We start from the raw sequence: 16,220 nt of genomic DNA on the forward strand, positions 1-16,220 counted from the left end.
GCTGCGCATGTCCGTATTAACGTCAGAACTCTGCAGCATGGTGGCGTTAGATACGCACAGGGCCGGGGCGCAATGGATGATGCATCTGACTCCAGCGACCTGTTTGAAATGCAGCTCAAAGTTTCTTCACACACCCCAATTAATCTTCTCATTGTCCTGAAGCCGGCATACGGTTAGAATTCCCGATCTGCGGGAATGAGAAACCTTTCACTGTCTCGCGTCAGTAAATGTCCCTGAGAACATCAGAGTCAAGTCACAGCGCTGTCAGAGGAGGGGAAGCTGAAATAGCCCCACACGCTGCTCACGGGCACATTTCACTTTCCCCAACTCACCGCCCCAACCACTGCGGCTCTTGGGAGTGGAAAGGGAACAAACACCAAAACCCAGTCTCAGCTTTGTAAGTCTTCAGGAAATAAGAAAACTGTTCATCCCTTCGGGTCTTCCATCCTGGGCAGACAGCGTTGATTTTAAATGGCTGTCCAGTCTGTGCCGATTCGTTTTGGCTGAAAAAAATTTTCCTTATCTCATCCCAGCATTTCTTGCCACAGAGACCTGTGTGGCAGAGTTCATGTATATATTTCCTTGTATGGTATTGTGTAAATAACATTCGTTTGCTGGTTGTTTGTATCGGGTATTTCAGGTTCATTAGCCGCTGTTTAAGTGTGTTGGTAGGTTTGTGGGCGACCATGATGCTGAGAGGGTTGAGTTGTCTGGACATCATTTCCCAGATGTCTTTAATGTAAAGTAATGTGCTAGGGTTTCTGTAGACGTTGTGTCTACTTGTGTCAGTTTGTTGATGTGAAATCGGCACACTGGGTTTATTGGGTAGGCAAAAGTGAGGACTGTAGATGCTGGAAACCAGAGTTTAGATCAGAGTGGTGCTGGAAAAGCACAGCAGGTCAGACAGCTTCCGAGGAGCAGGAAAATTGACGTTTCGGGAAAAAGCCCTTCATCAGGAATAGAGGCAGGACGCTTCCAGGGTGGCGAGATAAATTGGGGGGTGCTGGGCCAAAGGTAGCAAAGAGTACAATAGGTGAATGGGGTTGGGGACGTAGGTGACAGGTCAGAGAGGAGGGTGGAGCGGATAGGTGGGAAGGGAGATTGACAGGTCCTGAGGACAGCGCTCAGCTGGAAGGTTGGAACTCAGGTAAGGTGGGGGGAGGGGAAATGAGGAAACTGGTGCAGTCCACATTGATGTCCTGGGGTTGAATGTATCCGAGGCAGAAGTTGGGGCGTTCTTCCTCCAGGCATCGGGTGGGGAGGGAGGGGCGATGGAGGAGGCCCAGATCCTGCATGTCCCTGGCAGAGTGGGAGGGGAGGTTGAAATGTTGGGCCACAGGGAGATGGGGTTGATTATTGCGGGTGTCCTGGAGATGTTCCCTCAAGCGCTGTGACTTGACTCTGCGAGGAGGCTCCAGTCTCCCCAATGTAGAGGAGACCGCATCGGGAGTAATGGATACAAGAAACAACTTTGGTGGAAGCCTTCGAAATACCGTGACCCGGGTTCGATTTCTGGGCAGGGAAGCAATTTTCAGTCGAGCTGTCAAACTTCGCTGCCGTCTCCCTGGTGGTCTCGTGGTTAGGATTCGGCGCTTTCACCGCTGCGGCCCGGGTTCGATTCCCGGTCAGGGAAGCAATTTGCAGTGTGTTGGTTTGGCTGCCCATTCTCTTTAAATGCGCTGTCGAGTTCCTTATTGGTCTTCGGAGTCACTGGGTACTGCACTGTGTTGTGGTTCGTTGAAATAGTGCCCTCGTTCAGATTTGTTTGTAGGTGTAGGGATGATTACTTCTGTAGCTAAGTACTTGGTTCGTGTGTGTTGCTTTCCTGCAGAGGCTGTTTTGAATTTATCATTGACTGGTCGGTCTACTGTGACATCCAGAAATGGCACTTTGTTGTTGTTCTCCTCTTTTGTGAATTTTATGCCAGGAAGGAGATTGTTGATGGTGTTGTAGGTTTCCTCTAATTTGTTTCATTTTTTGATGACAGAAGTGTTTCATGGGCGTTTCGTTGATTTGTTTGTAGGGCTTGTTACTGAATATGAAGTGGGTGGTAAGGCACAGTTCCACGAGGTTGACAGTGTTATCTTTGCAGGCTGAAGTTGGTTCTGTGTTTTTGTCTTTAGTTCTTCGAGTAGTGTCTTCAGTTTTCTTTGGCGACGTTGATGTTAATGGATGTGAACAGGGCTGTTATGTCAAAGGACAACATTATTCCATCCTCTTCTATCTTCGTGTCTTTGGTGTTTGGGAATTCTTGGATGGAGTAAATGGAGTGGAGTGAATCTTCGACTTGGTGTTTTAGTCCTCAGTGGAGGCCTTTGACTAGTCTGTATATTGGTGTTCCAAGTAGTGAGACGATGGCCTGAGGAGGGCTCCTAGTTTGAAAAAGAGGAGAACAACAATAAACTGCATTCTTAGATGTCACAGTAGAGCGAACAGTCAATGGGGAACTTCAAACTAGCATCTACAGAAAACCAACACTCAAAAACCAAATACTTAACCACAGAAGCAATCATCCCAACACCCACAAACGAAGCTGCATCAGGACATTATTTCAACGAGCCACTGACTAGTCGGTATATTGGTGTACCAAGTGGTGAGACTTTGGGTCTGAGGGGGGCTCCTGGTTTGAATTGGAGGAGAAAATTAACACAGTGCCATTTCTAGATGTCACAGTTGAGCGAACAGTCAATGGGGAACTTCAAACTAGCGTCGACAGAAAAACAACACACACAAATACTTAACCACGGAAGCAATCATCCCAACACCCACAAACGAAGATTCAACAGGACATTATTTCAACGAGCCGCTACACACTGCAGCACAGAGAAATTACGAATTACAAGAGAGAAATACGTATATAATATATTTCAGGAGAACGCGTCCCAAAAAAACCCATTCCGCCGATTTCTCAGTGATGCTTCCAAGCTCACTCTCAAAAATTTGGTTTGTCCCTCCATTCTTTCCTGTTTGTTTTTTGTGGGTTTTGAAAGCGTTCCCAAAGCGTTCTCAATCCTCTGACTGAGTATTGGAGTTGGGAAGGTAAAAACAATGACTGCAGATGCTGGAAACCAGATTCTGGATTAGTGGTGCTGGAAGAGCACAGCAGTTCAGGCAGCATCCAAGTAGCTTCGAAATCGACGTTTCGGGCAAAAGCCCTTCGTCAGGAATAAAGGCAGTGAGCCTGAAGCATGGAGAGATAAGCTTATCTCTCCATGCTTCAGGCTCACTGCCTTTGTTCCTGAGGAAGGACTTTTGACCGAAACGTCGATTTCGAAGCTGCTTGGATGCTGCCTGAATTGGAGTTGCGAAGTTATGTTGTGGCTGTACAGGACATTGGTGAGACCACTTTTAGAATATTGTGTGCAATTCTGGTGTCCCTCCAATCAGAAGGATATTGTGAAATTTGAAAGGGTTCTGAACACCAATGGGTCCACAGAGGGGAAGAGGCCCTTCTGCTGCCCTGAGTGTGGGAAGGCCTTCAGTGATTCCTCTGCCCTGCTGACGGACCAGTTGGTCCACAGCGTGGAAGGCTGTTCTCCGGCCCCAAGTGCGAGATGGCCTTCAGCAGTTCTTCCCACCTGCTGAGACACCAGTGGGTCCACACTGAGAGGCCGTTCTTCTGCCCCAACTGCAGGAGGGGCATTGCTCTTTCCTCTGACGTACTGGCCCATTGGTGTGTCCAAATGGTAGAGAGGTCGTTCAGTTGCCCTATGTGCAGGAAGGCCTTCAGCAATTCCTCGGCCCTGCTGAGGCACCAGTCTATCCACACCGGGGAGAAGCCGTTCTCCTGCCCCGAATGTGGGAAGGTCTTTACCCACTCCTCCACACTGCTGAATCACCAGCTGGACCACACGGGGGTTTGGAGGGGGGGGGGGGGAGAGTGGCGGAGGAGGGGAGGCCATTCTGCTGCCCTAAGTGTGGGAAAGCCTTCAGCAATTCCTCCGCCCTGCTGAAGCACCAGTGTGTCCACCCTGGGGAGAGACCCTTCAGCTGGCCCGAGTGTGGGAAGAGGTTCATGTTTTCCTGCAACTTGCGGAAGTACTAGCGGGGGCAACAGCGCTCCCAGCAATCAGATCCCACCAGTGACGCTGCCTTCGGTCACCCCCCAGGACTGAATCTGCTGCCATTTCTGACAGTGGGTGCAGTGGGAGAGTATGTGAGCTGTTATTGTTTTCTGCTGGAATGCAATTGCCTCCCCTACACCACACAAACCCAACCCCAAGGTAGCTCAGGGTTAGCAATGCTGCCTCATGGCACCAGGAACTCAAGAATAATTCCACCCTTCGGGGTCTGTGTGCAATTTATGGAGGGTTGGAAAATGGATCTGAGTGGGTTAGTTTTCGGAAGATCAGTGCAGATGTGTTCGGCTGAAGGACCTGTTTTTCCACATTGTGGGGGTGCTATGATTCTATGAGCTTTGCCTTCAGTGGACACTGTTGCTCATTGAGCCCGGGACTGCACATTGCCAATGAAATGATCCAGAGAAACCTAAGACCGCAAGACCATCGGAGAAGAAGTTTGGCCTTCTCTGCCATTCGTTAGTAACAAAAGTATTGGATGAGATAAGCTACAGTGTGGAAACAGGCCATTTGTCCCAACAAGTCCACACCGACCCTCCGAAGTGTAACCCATCCAGACCCATTTCCCTCTGACTAATGTACCTAACTCTATGGGCAATTAAGCATGGCCAATCCACAAGACCTGCACATCTTTGGTTTATGGAAGAAAACAGGACCACCCAGAGAAAACCCACGCAGACATTGGGAGAATGTGCACACTCCTCACAGACTGCCACCCAAGGCTGGAATAAAACCTGGGTCCCTGGCACTGTGAGGCTGCAGTGGTAACCACTGAGCCACTACATATTGCAACCCGAGTTTGGCAAGCCGGGGGTTGGGTGAATACAGCAAGCCAGGCAGCACCAGGATGTGGAGTAGTCAGCGTTTTGGGTATTAAACCTTCTTCATTACTGAAAGAGTGACTTATCTATGAGAAAAGATTTACATGAATGTTGCTGGGGGTTGGAGGGTTTGAGCTGCAAGGAGCGGCTGAATAACGTGGGGTTGTTTTCACTGGAGCATCGGAGGCAGAGAAGTGACCTAATAGCGGTTACAAAATCATGAGGGGCATGGACAGGGTAATAGACAAGGTCTTTTCCCTGGGCTGGGGGAGTCCAGAACTAGAGGGCATAGGTTTAGGGTGAGAGGCGAAATATATAAAAAGGGACGACTTCTTCATGCAGAGGGTGGTACTTATATGAAATGAGCTGCCAGAGTATGTGGGTCAGGTGTTGTCAAATGGGAGTAGATTAATTTCGGATATCAGGTCAGCATGGACAAGTTGGACCGAAGGGTCTGTTTCCATGCTGTACGTGTCTCTGACTACTGGTCCTGATGTAAGTTTAAAATAGAGTCCAAGTAACTTTGAATAGTTCAATCTTGTTGAGCTCACCTACTGAAAAGTTTCAGATGAATCCCTCTGAGCGATACTGTTTAAACATGCTGAGTTGGACAAAGTATCCCATCAAGTTCAACACAAACCCAGAGTTGAAGAAGTCAGAAGTCAGAACACCAAGGGGACCAAAACTGATCACAATATTCCAGGTGCATCCTCATCAACGTCCTGTATAACTACAACATAACTTGCCAACATCTATACTCAATTCCCTAACTGATGAAGGCCAGTGTGCTGAAACCTTTCTTCACTACCTTGTGTACCGATGTTGTCAGAGATATAGGACCTACTTTAAACTGATGCAGAATCCAGCTGCTGAGAGCCCAGAAGCAGAGTAGTGCTGCGTGAGTGTGCTGGGCTTTAGATTTGGATACCACCTCCCCACACCTCTAGAGACCTCAGGTCTGTAGCTTGCCTTCTTATCTTTGAGGGTTTTCCACCTGTTTGAAACAGCCTGTCCTGCAATTAACCCCTTTATGCGAAGGCGTTCCTTCTACAGGCAGAATTAATTGTCCTTCTGTCACACAGTTATTAAACACCATTATCTCATCTGTCCAAAGGAACTGCTCATTGTTTTGCCTCCTCCTTCCCAGCGACAGTTAATGTATGTTATTTGTTAACTCCCTTGTAGCAGTTTCTCATTGGCCCTTTCGTTTCTTGGTCCAGAAAGAGTTATTGCTGACTCATGAAGTTTTCAAAGTTGTGAAGTTTACAGGACCACACCATATTCCTCTCTGCCTCCCCCAGGAATAACGATTGCTCCTGAGATACTCACAGTTCCTGACGTTCCTTGATATCCCCAAATACAATCCATACGTCAGGAAATCACTGGTGCTGCCCTGACATAGATAGTCAATGTTTGAACAGAAGATTATGGGGAGAAAATGCAGAAATCCGAAATGCAAAGAGACTTGGGAGTTCAAGTCCAGGATTTTCTCAAAGTAAACTTGCAGGTTGAGTTGCACTTTCCCCTGCAAGTGCCGAATGTGTGACACCAGCTCATTTACCTATTCCCTCCTCGCTATCCAAGGGGCCAAACTTACTTTCCAGGTGAAGTGGCCCTTAACCTGCACTTCCCACAACCCAGTCTACTGCATTTGCTGCTCACAATGTTGCCTCATCTACATTGGGGAAAACGAAGCCTAAACTGGGTGACTGCTGCACAGAACATCTACGTTCTGCCTGCAAAAAAGACCCTGAGCTTCCAGTTGCCTGCCAATTCCACACCCCACCCTGTTCCCTGGCCAACATCTCTGTCTCAGGTTTGCTGTTGTGTTCCAGCGAAGCTCAGCACCAGCAGAACGAAGAGCACCGAATGTTGCACTTGGGGACCACACATCCCTCTGGTCCCAATATCCGATTCAATAATTCTAGGACCTGAACTCCATAGTATCCTCGTCCCTTCCACACAAACCAAGTCTTGTTATCACATAGTCTGTCATTCCACACTACTTCGCCACGAACAGTCTCCATTAACAGTTATTCACCCCCCCCGCCCACTCCACGCAGATCGTTATCAACTCCTTTTTCTGTCCAACAGTTCTTCCCTCGCTTTGGGCTCTGTCCTGATCTCCGCCTTCCTCCCACAATAGCTCCTGCATATAAACCGACATTTTCCCAATCACCATCTGTTCTGTGGAAGGGTCACCGGCAACTCCTGTTTTTTGTTCCTGATATACAGCACCCGCAGTTCTTTCAGATTTTTATTGAGAGAGAATTGGAAATTGTTTCGAGAGACAGAAGGAGAAGGGGGAGAAACAGAACAGACATGAACGTAAAATCATTGTAGTGCGATCACTTCCCTTAAGCATGAATAGAGCACATGGGCCATTTGTGAGCTTGTGGCGCAACGGTACCGCGTCTGACTCCACCTCAGAAGGTTGTGTGTTCAAATCACGTCAGGCTCACTTCAATCAACGTCGAACATTTCCAATGAAGAAAAGAGTACGTTCACTCCGTATATCTGTTGTGTCAAAAGTTGTGGACACTTTCGATCATGCATGAATCTTTGCTGTCAGTTTGATTTGCGAACACTGTGTCAGGGAGGTGGTGTGCCCATTGTTTGGGGAAATGCTGAGCTCCCCGCAATATGACAAGTCGAACACAAACTGTTCATCACGGGATTTCAACACACAGCCGCTTCGTTCAGTTGGTGACCGCGCAGTGTGAATCACATTATACCGATACTTTTACAACAGAATCCAGAGATTTCCATCCAGGTTTTAGTCACATCAAACTGCCACGTAATGATGTTATGGCCTCAGAAAACTATAATAACGTGAAGATCGCTGGGATGATTTTCTACATCGGACTGCAATCGAAACACAGATCATTGTTTCCAGTTTTGGTGGAACAAAAGACATCGTATTGGTGGATAATTACAGTTTGTGCAAACACAGCTAGCCATCGATAAATATTAATCCTGTTCACTTCAATGGCAAAATTTCAATTCAGAAACCAAGTGCACTTGGCTGTTTGTAACAGAGACAACATGACAAAATGGCTCTTAGGAGGAGAAATGGGACATTGAGGAGAAGTGAAATGTTTGCTTTTGGTCACCTCCACAATTGTTAGAAAACCAGGTTGAAAGGATTCTTAAAAGGTGGCTGAAGGAGTGGTGAGGGATAACACATCAGACGGCGCAAAGTGGAGGACCACTTTCTAGTGGAAGAAAAAGACATTCCTTATTTCTGAAAGAACTGGGAAACAGAAGAGGGGATGAAATCTGACTTGGGAGCTATTTCCTATTTGTTGAGGATGTTGCTTCATCACAGTCTTGGTTTAGAGCATAAGCTCTTCATCAGGAATAAAGGGTGGCCCAAGGGGACTGAGAGATAAATGGGAAGGAAGTGGGGCTGGAGGGAAGGCAGCTGGGAGTGCAATAGGTAGATGGAGGTAGGGATTGATGGTGATAGGTCAGAGATGAGGGTGGAGCAAATAGGTGAGAAGCAAGGTGGACAGGTATGACAGGTCAAGAGGTTGGTGTCGAATTGGAAGGTTGGATTTGGGACAAGGTGGGGGAGAGGAAATAAGGAAACTGATGAAATCTGCATTGATACCATGTAGTTGGAGGGTCCTAAAGCAGAAGTGGAGGTGTTTTTCCTACAAGTGTCGGGTCGGAAGAGGTTGGCAGTGGAGGAGGCCCAGGACTTGCATGTCCTTGGTGGAATGGAAGAGGGAGTTAAAGTGGTAAAAACAATGACTGCAGATGCTGAAAACCAAATACTGGAATAGTGGTGCTGGAAGAGCACAGCAGTTCAGACAGCATCCAACGAGCAGCGAAATCGACGTTTCGGGCAAAAGCCCTTCATCAGGAATAAGGCAGTGAGTCTGAAACGTGGAGAGATAAGCAAGAGGAGGGTGGGATAAAGTGTTCAGCCACAGGGCGGTGTGTCGGTTAGAATTAGAGTCCAAGAGTTGTTCCCTGAAATATTCGGTTAGTTGGCATCCAGTTTCCCCAATGTGGTTGAGACCATATTGCGAGCAATGGACATGATCTTATAAATAGATTGCATAAGTCTTAGCCTGCCAGAATTATTTTCTTTTATTAAATTAAAGAAAATTTTTATTCAATTGGATGACTGCATGAAACGGTTTGTTGGTCAGATTTGAATCATCACTCCCAAATGAGACGATGCCATGAATATCAGTGAACTGCTCTTTTTGTTAAAAACCACAAGTTCTTGATTTATTTTCACAACTTACTGGTATTCACACCTGCACATTCAATGTCAAACTCTGACATCAGAAATTAAATTACAGCATTAATTTTGACTTGAAATATTCGAACAAACAAATTAATAGCACACAGTGAATCGCAAGTCTGATTAATCTGAAATTAAATTTGACCAAAAAAATATAAAATCAAGATGGGAGATAAGAAATGGGGGAAGGGCAGAAGGCGAGAAATGCAGCATCATAGAAAGTGCTCCCCCAGAGTGTGCATTTTACCAACTACCACTGCTAAATATAAACACTCTGATATGATCCTTCGGTTTTAATGAACACCATAACCCCATACAGTAGGTACAATTTAAATGAGTTAAAAATACAAGCATTGAGCAAATCCAGCTTCCAGCCTTACCCCCGCCTCCCCACCCCCCCCCCCCCCGCCCCCTCTCGCTCCTTGGAGCTTGGACCTTCCTCCAGCGCCGGGGGGTTGTTGAACTCCTGGGCTCCAGCGGCCACGCCTCCACTGAAGAAGCTTTGGGAAACAGATGCAAAGGCAAGATGCAGAACAGAGAACCTTTGTATATGAAAGCAGCTTACAGAGATATTGAGCAACAGAATCACATGATTTTTACCCATCGTCCTCTGGGTTATCGACCCAGCACACTCACGCAGCACTACTCTACTTCTGTGCTCCCAGCAGCTGGATCGTGGATCAGTTTAAAGTAGGTCCTATATCTCTGATTACATCGGTACGCAAGGCAGTGAAGAAAGGTTTCAGCACACTGGCCTTCATCAGTTAGGGAATTGAGTATAGATGTTGGCAAGTTATGTTGTAGTTATACAGGACGTTGATGAGACTGCACCTGGAATATTGTGATCAGTTTTGGTCCCCTTGGTCTTCTGACTTCTGACTTCTTCAACTCTGGGTTTGTGTTGAACTTGATGGGATACTTTGTCCAACTCAGCATGTTTAAACAGTATCTCTCAGAGGGATTCATCTGAAACTTTTCAGGAGGTGAGCTCAACAAGATTGAACTATTCAAAGTTACTTGGACTCTATTTTAAACTTACATCAGGACCAGTAGTCAGAGACACGTACAGCATGGAAACAGACCCTTCGGTCCAACTTGTCCATGCTGACCTGATATCCTATATTAATCTACTCCCATTTGACAGCACCTGACCCATATACTCTGGCAGCTCATTTCATATATATACCACCCTCTGCATCAAGAAGTTGTCCTTTTAATTTGTTTCGCCTCTTACCCTAAACTTATGCCCTCTAGTTCTGGACTCCCCTACCCAAGGAAAGGACATTGTCTATTACACTGTCAATGCCCCTCATGATTTTATAACCGCTATTAGGTCACTTCTCTGCCTCCGATGCTCCAGTGAAAACAACCCCATGCTATTCAGCCGCTCCCTGCAGCTCAAGCCCTCCAACCCCCAGCAACATTCATGTAAATCTTTTCTCATAGATAAGTCACTCTTTCAGTCATGAAGAAGGGTTTATAACCAAAACGCTGACTACTCCACATCCTGGTGCTGCCTGGCTTGCTGTATTCTCCCAACCCCCGGCTTGCCAACTTCGGGTTGCAATATGTAGTGGCTCAGTGATTACCACTGCAGCCTCACAGTGCTGGGGACCCAGATTTGATTCCAGCCTTGGGTGGCTGTCTGTGAGGAATTTGCACTTTCCCCCAATGTCTGAGTGAGTTTTCTCTTGGTGGTCCTGTTTTCTTCCATAAACCAAAGATGTGCAGGTCATGTGGATGGGCCATGCTTATTTGCCCATAGAGTTAGGTACATTAGTCAGAGGGAAATGTGTCTGGATGGTTTACACTTCGGAGGGTCGATGTGGACTTGTTGGAATGAATGGCCTGTTTCCACACTGTAGCTAATCTCATCCAATACTTTTGTTACTAACGAATGGCAGAGTCGGCCAAACTTCTTCTCCGATGGTCTTGCGGTCTTAGGTTTCTCTGGTTCATTTCATTAGCAATGTGCAGTCCCGGGCTCAATGAGCAACAATGTCCACTGAAGGCAAAGCTCACAGAATCATAGAACCCCCACAATGTGGAAACAGGTCCTTCAGCCGAACACATCTGCACTGATCTTCCGAAAACTAACCCACTCAGATCCATTTTCCTACCCTCCTTAACTTGCACACAGACTCCCAAGGGTGGAATTATTCCTGGGTTCCTGGTGCCATGAGGCAGCAGTGCTAACCCTGAGCCATCATGGAGTTGTGATTGTGGGGTGTCGGGAAGGCAAAGGCAGTCCAGCAGAAGACTAAAACAGCCCACCTACTCTCCCACTGCACCCACTGTCAGAACTGGCAGGAGGTTCAGACCTGGGAGGTGACTGAAGGCATCATCACTGGTAGGATCTGATTGCTGGGAGCGCTGGTGCCCCCGCTGGAGCTTCCGCAAGTTGTAGGAAAACATGAACCTCTTCCCACACTCGGTCCAGCTGGAGGGCATCTCCCAGGTGTGGGCACATTGGTGCTTCAGTAGGGCAAAGGAATTGCTGAAGGCTTTCCCATACTTAGGGCAGCAGAATGGCCTCCCGTCCTCCGCCACTCTCCCCCCCCCACCCCACCCCCAAACCCCCGTGTGGTCCAGCTGGAGATTCAGCAGTGTGGAGGAGCAGGTAAAGACCTTCCCACATTCGGGGCAGGAGAACGGCTTCTCCCCGGTGTGGATAGACTGGTGCCTCAGCAGGGACGAGGAATTGCTGAAGTCCTTCCTGCACATAGGCAACTGAACGACCTCTCTACCATTTGGACACACCAATGGGCCAGTACGTCGGAGGAAAGAGCAATGCCCCTCCTGCAGTTGGGGCAGAAGAACGGCCTCTCAGTGTGGACCCACTGGTGTCTCAACAGGTGGGAATAACTGCTGAAGGCCATCTCGCACTTGGGGCCGGAGAACAGCCTTCCCTGGTGTGGACCAACTGGTGCGTCAGCAGGGCAGAGGAATCACTGAAGGCCTTCCCACACTCAGGGCAGCAGAAGGGCCTCTTCCCCTCTGTGGACCCATTGGTGCTTCAGAACCCTTTCAAATTTCACAATATCCTTCTGATTGGAGGAACACCAGAATTGCACACAATATTCTAAAAGTGGTCTCACCAATGTCCTGTACAGCCACAACATAACTTCCCAACTCCAATTCAGGCAGCATTCAAGCAGCTTCGAAATCGACGTTTCAGGCAAAAGCCCTTCGTCAGGAATAAAGGCAGTGAGCCTGAAGCATGGAGAGATAAGCTTATCTCTCCATGCTTCAGGCTCACTGCCTTTATTCCTGACGAAGGGCTTTTGCCTGAAACGTCGATTTCGAAGCTCCTTGGATGCTGCCTGAACTGCTGTGCTCTTCCAGCACCACTAATCCAGCATCTGGTTTCCAGCATCTGCAGTCATTATTTTTACCTTCCCAACTCCAATACTCAGTCAGAGGATTGGGAACGCTTTCAAAACCCACAAAAAACAAACAGGAAAGAATGGAGGGACAAACCGAATTTTTGAGAGTGAGCTTGGAAGCATCAGTGAGAAATCGGTGGAATGGGTTTATTGCGGACGCGTTCTCCTTAAATACACTATATACGTATTTCTCTTGTGGTCTTCGTAGTTTCTCTGTGCTGCAGTGTGTCGTGGCTCGTTGAAATAATGTCCTGATGCAGCTTCGTTTGTGGATGTTGGGATGATTGCTTCTGTGGTTAAGTATTTGGTTTTTGTGTGTTGTTTTTATGTAGATGCTAGTTTGAAGTTCCCCATTGACTGTTCGCTCTACTGTGACATCTAAGAATGGCAGTTTATTGTTGTTCTCCTCCTTTTCAAACCAGGAGCCCTCCTCAGGCCATAGTCTCACTACTTGGAGCACCAGTATACAGACTAGTCAAAGGCCTCCACTAAGGACTAAAACACCAAGTCGAAGATTCATGCCACTCCATTTACTCCATCTAAGAATTCCTGAACACCAAAGACACGAAGATAGAAGAGGATGGAATAATGTTGTCCTTTGACATAACAGCCCTGTTCACATCCATTAACATCAACGTGGCCAAAGAAAACTGAAGACACTACTCGAAGAACTAAAGACGAAAACACAGAACCAACTTCAGCAGCAAAGATAACACTGTCAACCTCGTGGAAGTGTGCCTTACCACCCACTTCATATTCAGTAACAAGCCCTACAAACAAATCAACGAAACGCCCATGAAACACTTCTGTCATCAAAAAATGAAACAAATTAGAGGAAACCTACAACACCATCAACAATCTCCTTACTGGCATAAAATTCACAAAAGAGGAGAACAACAACAAAGTGCCATTTCTGGATGTCACAGTTGACCGAACAATCAATGATAAATTCAAAACAGCATCTACAGGAAAACAGCGCACGCGAACCAAGTACTTAGCTACAGAAGCAATCAACCCTACACATACAAACAAATCTGAACGAGGGCACTATTTCAACGAAACACGACGCAGTGCAGCACCCAGTAACTACACAGCGCTTTGAAGAAGAATGGAGAGCCCAGCAACACACTGAAAATTGCTTCCCTGACCGGGAATTGAACCCGGGCCGCGGCGGTGAAAGCGCCGAATCCTAACCACTAGACCACCAGGGAGACGTAGGCAAAGTTTGACAGCTCTCCTGAAAATTGCTTCCCTGCCCGGAAGGCGAACCCGGGTCACGAAGTTGGAAGGCTCACACCAATGTCATTTCGTGTATCCATTGCTCCCGATGCGGTCTCTTCTACATTGGGGAGACTGGAGCCCCGCCGCAGAGTCAAGTCACAGCGTTTGAGGGAACATCTCCAGGACATCCGCAACAATCAACCCCAGCGCCCTGTGGCCCAACATTTCAACCTCCCCTTCCCACTCTGCCAGGGACATGCATGTCCTGGGCCTCCTCCATCGCCGCTCCCTCCCCACCCGATGCCTTGAGGAAGAACGTCCCAACTTCTGCCTCGGATACATTCATCCCCAGAGCATCAATGTGGTCTGCACCAGTTTCCTCATTTCCCCTCCCCCCACCTTACCTCAGTTCCAACCTTCCAGCTCAGCGCTGTTCTCATGACCTGTCCTCCCTGCCAATCTCCCTCCCCAGCTATCCGCTCCACCCTCCTCTCTGATCTGTCACCTCCAACCCCACCCCCATTCACCTATTGTACTTTTTGCTACCTTCGGCCCAGCACACCCCACCCCCAATTTATCTCTCCACCCTGGAGGTGTCCTGCCTCTATTGCTGATGAAGGGCTTTTGCCCGAAACATCGACTTTCCTGCTCCTCGGAAGCTGTCTGACCTGCTGTGCTTTTCCAGCACCACTCTGATCTAAACTCTGGTTTCCAGCATCTGCAGTCCTCACTTTTGCCTACCCAATAAACCCAGTGTGCCGATTTCACATCAACAAACTGACACAAGCAGACACAACGTCTGCAGAAACCCTAGCCACATTACTTTACATTAAAGACATCTGGGAAATGATGTCCAGACAACTCAACCCTCTCAGCATCATGGTAGCCCACAAACCGCCCAACACACTTAAACAGCCTCTAATGAACCTGAAATACCCGATACAAACAAGCAGCAAACGAATGTTATTTACAAAATACCATACAAGGAAATATATACATGAACTCTGCCGCACAGTTCTCTGTAGCAAGAAATGCTATGATGAGAAAAGGAAGATTTTTTTTAGCCAAAACGAATCGGCACTGACTGGACAGCCATTTAAAATCAACGCTGTCAGCCCAGGATGGAAGACCCGAAGGGATGTACAGTTTTCTTATTTCCTGAAGATTTATAAAGCTGAGACTGGGTTTTGGAGTTTGTTCCCTTTCCACTCCCAAGAGCCGCAGTGTTGGGGCGGTGTGTTGGGGAAAGTCAAATGTGCCCATGAGCAGCGTGTGGGACTTTTTCAGCTTCCCCTCCTCTGACAGCGCGGTGACTTGACTCTGATGTTCTCAGGGACACTTACTGACGCGACACAGTGAAAAGAGTCTCATTCCCGCAGATCAGGAATTCAAACCGTATGCCAGCTTCAGGACAATGAGAAAGATTAATTGGGGTGTGTGAAGAAGCTGCGAGCTGCATTTCAAACAGGTAGGTGGAGTCAGATGCGTCATCCATTGCGCCCCCGGCACTGTGCGGACCTGACGCCGCCATGCTGCAGAGTTCTGACGTTAACACGGACATGCGCAGCAATGGGAACATTCACAAGAGGAACAGCCAAAGATAATCACCGTCACTGCTTCCCTTCCATAATCCCAACTTTGTGAAGCAATATCTTTCACTGGCAAATAAAACACCTTTGTCCTCAGGTGCCTGCTTAACTTCGATTACGACTTCACGCCCCTCACTGTTCGATCTCATTTCCAAACTCTTGGCTCATCGCCTCAATAGCAGCTCTGTGGGTCTCTGCTTGTTCCACCCTGACAGGCAGTGGGCTACAGATTCCCGAGCAGTCCCAGTGTAACTGAAATACTTCAACCCCTCCAATGATTTGCATCTTTAAAAAAACCGTGGAGCAATCTCCCTTTCTTTTTGACGTCGTTTCTCAACTGTAGTCGGCAGGGTTCACACTTGCGTGGGGAAACCGCAATGGATTTCATGTCCATCGCATTCACCACTCGGCCCACCAATACAGAACCACACTGACAGCTTCATTTCCCAGGACTCTCTGCCTGTGGAGCTGAGAAAAAGTGAATCCTTGCAGAGTTTGTTTGAATTCAATCACTTCTCAGGTTTCGAAAGTGTTAAATATCTGCAAATGGCGAGTCTGCGTGTTTCATCCCGGTAGATGAAATGGACGTTCAGTTAAAAACAAAAACAGAAATTGCAGGTCAGGCAGCATCTGTGGAAAGAGAATCAGAGACAACATTTCAGAACTCGTTTTTTTCCTCATCCAGGTCCAGCCAAACCTGCTGAGTTTCTCCAGCAGTTTCGCTTTCTGTCTCGGATTCTCAGCATCCGCAGTCATTTATGTTAGAAATTCAATCAATTCAGAAACCCCTTTGTGCTGCCTCAGTGGAATAGATTTCCGTTTGGGAAACATTTTCCTGACACCATTAAAAACGTGCACTTTCGCAG

At 47.6% G+C, this 16,220-nt stretch overlaps 2 non-coding genes across 2 annotated transcripts; one reads left to right on the plus strand and one right to left on the minus strand.

Annotated features, from left to right (window-relative positions):
• Window positions 1–1,561: 1,561 nt before the first annotated feature.
• On the plus strand, window positions 1,562–1,633 carry trnae-uuc (transfer RNA glutamic acid (anticodon UUC)). The gene has a single exon. It is a non-coding gene; the product is annotated as a tRNA-Glu (tRNA).
• Window positions 1,634–13,683: 12,050 nt separating this feature from the next.
• trnae-uuc (transfer RNA glutamic acid (anticodon UUC)) lies at window positions 13,684–13,755 on the minus strand. Its single transcript has one exon. It is a non-coding gene; the product is annotated as a tRNA-Glu (tRNA).
• Window positions 13,756–16,220: the final 2,465 nt, after the last annotated feature.

The sequence above is a fragment of the Chiloscyllium punctatum genome, chromosome 36 (genome assembly GCF_047496795.1).
Source record: "Chiloscyllium punctatum isolate Juve2018m chromosome 36, sChiPun1.3, whole genome shotgun sequence".
Taxonomy (NCBI): Eukaryota; Metazoa; Chordata; class Chondrichthyes; order Orectolobiformes; family Hemiscylliidae; genus Chiloscyllium; species Chiloscyllium punctatum.